The following is a 2,691-nucleotide window of genomic DNA, read 5'->3' on the forward strand; positions in this document are numbered from 1 at the left end:
TATTATTCTTTTATGTGTATGAGTGTATTGCCTGCATGCATGTGAGTGCTCCTGTATTGTGCAATGCCTGCAGAGGTCAAAAGAGCATGTCCAGTTCCCCTGGAACTGAATTTAAGGATGGTTGTTAACCACCATATGAGTGGTGGGAACTGAACCCCGTCTCTGCAAGAGCAGTCAGTGCTCTTAAATGTGGAGCCATCGCTCCAGTCCCCATGTGCTGATAATTTTTGTAAAGAATTAATTATCATTTGAAAGGTCAAAGTAATTTTTATTGTAACAGCATGACTGTAAAAGCTGTAAGCCACCGTGGATTCACTCAGTCTTTGGTACTGATATGAACTTTCCTATTTTATGTACTTTGTATCCCCAGAGTCTACAATCAAATGTACATGTTTATCTTTACCAGAAAAAAAGGTAAATAACCTCATTTCTCTTAATTTGACCCAGTATAATCTATTTTATTTTATTTACTATTTATTTATTTATTTGGTTGGCTGATATATTAGTTACTTTTCTGTTCCCTTCCAAAATGAATAGAGTCTATCACGGCAGGGGAGGCATGGCAACAGGAACATGAGGCCTCCCTGGCAGTCAGGAAGCTGAGAGATCACATTTTCATCTACACACAGGAAGCAGAGAGAGAGAACAGGACATGAGGCCACGTTATAAAACCTGAAACCTGTCCCCAGTGACATACTTCCACCAGCAAAGCTCTACCTCCTGAAGGTTCCATGACCTTCCCAGACAGCACCACCAGCTGGGAACCAGCTGTTCACAACATATGAGCCTGTGTGGGACATCTCACATTCAAACCACAACAGTTATTAGTTGTTACTTTTGCAGTGCTGGGGATTGAACCCAGGGCTTTGCACACGCTAGGCAAACACTTTACTACTGAGCCAAATCCCCAGCCCTGATTCAGTGATTCTGCCCAAGAAATTAAACAATTATGAAATGCAATATAGAGAAAATGTTTAATTCCTCCTGGAAGCTGCTTTTGTGTGTCAACAGCCAGAAATGTCCACTTTCTTTCATATACAACATCAATTACTCATTTTCACATTTCGGAATTAAAAAAAATTTTTTTTGACTTTAACTGTATGAGTATTTCGCCCTCATGTATGTAAATGTACCTGTGTCATGTAAAGCCCACGGAGGCCAGAAGAGGGCCTCAGATTCCCTTGGAACTAGAGTTACAGATAGTTGTTAGCTGCAATATGGGTATTGGGGATTGAACCTGGGTCCTCTGCAAGAACAGCCAGTGCTTTTAACCACTGAGCCATGTCTCCAGTCCCTGGAAATTATTTCTAAGAAGTATACAAAGCCTGACAGCCATCACAGCTTTGTTTGTAATGGAAAGTACAAGATAATCTGAAAGTTTCAGAACTGCCTTAAAATTCACTACTGAGCTATGTCCAGTAAATGTTTTATCTATTTAATGGAATATTGAACAGGCCTTTTGCATGTCATACTTCCAAAAACCACTTAGTGGAATTAAAAAGCATTAATAACATAATAAAATATAAAAACAAGATCAAAACACAACAAATACATTATGGCCTGATGTTTAAAAATGTCTGTGTGCATAACCCAAGATAGGAAGAACATAATTCAGACCAGTGATAGAATTACCACTTATCACTTACTGAAGAATGTCAATGTTCTTCCTTTTTTCTGTAGAATTTTCGACTGTAGCTATGTATTATGAAGGTTTTTTTTGGGGGGGGGGCGCTTTGATCACCAAGGATAGCTTTCCAGTTATGATCCTGTGATGTGCAGAAAGACAAAAAATAGAGCTTAATGATCAAGAAGAGAAGGGCCCAGATGGTACAAAGTTCCTGATATTGTAATAACATCCCCCACCAAATTTCTCCTTGATTAATTTCTCAAGTAGTTTCTCTTGGGTAGCTTTTGAAAGTTTGTGTTTCTCCCCAACTTTTCTTCCCTAAGCCCTCATCCTAGGTTGTCAGAACAGTGGGGTTTTATTTCTCTCATTTGTTCGGGGAACATTTTTCAGTTGCATCTGGGAAGTTAGAACACAAGAATAATGATCCACCCCGGCTCCAAGGAGAGCTGAGGTTGGGCCCTGGAAGCCAAGGGATAGCAGCATGTGACCATCCTGTCCAGCAAAGTGATCCTCCTCTTTCTTCTTATTTTAATTCAGCCTCATGATGATCCTGAGACTCGTCTTACTGATGCTCTAGCACCCAGAGGAGCCGAGAACTGAATTCCCAACATTCTGCTGTACTGGGATGAGCTGATTCTTGTATTTAAAATACCAATTAAATATAGAGTGTTAAATGTCTTATGCTAAAACAAAATATTGACACATGAATATTAAAAACTAGTTAGCAGTGTTTTTTTTCTTTAAAACCTACATTTTAGCTGTTTCTAATTGTCAATCCTGTTGTTTCAAAAATTGTTACATATTTATTTGCTTTTTCTAATTTTATATCTATGGAAGTTAGGGGTTTGCTGTTTTCTGTTTTTGACAGTCCCAAATACTCATGACTCAAGTAAGTTTAAATTAAACTGCAGGGTGGTCAGATAAGAGGGTTCCTTGAGTGGACTACACAGAATGCTAATTAGCTATTTGTCACTTTGATGCATTCAAAGTCATATTTGTATTATTGCCAGTGTTTTTACCTTTGGATGAATTCCATTCTCTGTAATCAATGTCCTAAAAGCATG

The sequence above is a fragment of the Nannospalax galili genome, unplaced genomic scaffold (genome assembly GCF_000622305.1).
Source record: "Nannospalax galili isolate Female #2095 unplaced genomic scaffold, S.galili_v1.0 scaffold329, whole genome shotgun sequence".
NCBI lineage: Eukaryota > Metazoa > Chordata > Mammalia > Rodentia > Spalacidae > Nannospalax > Nannospalax galili.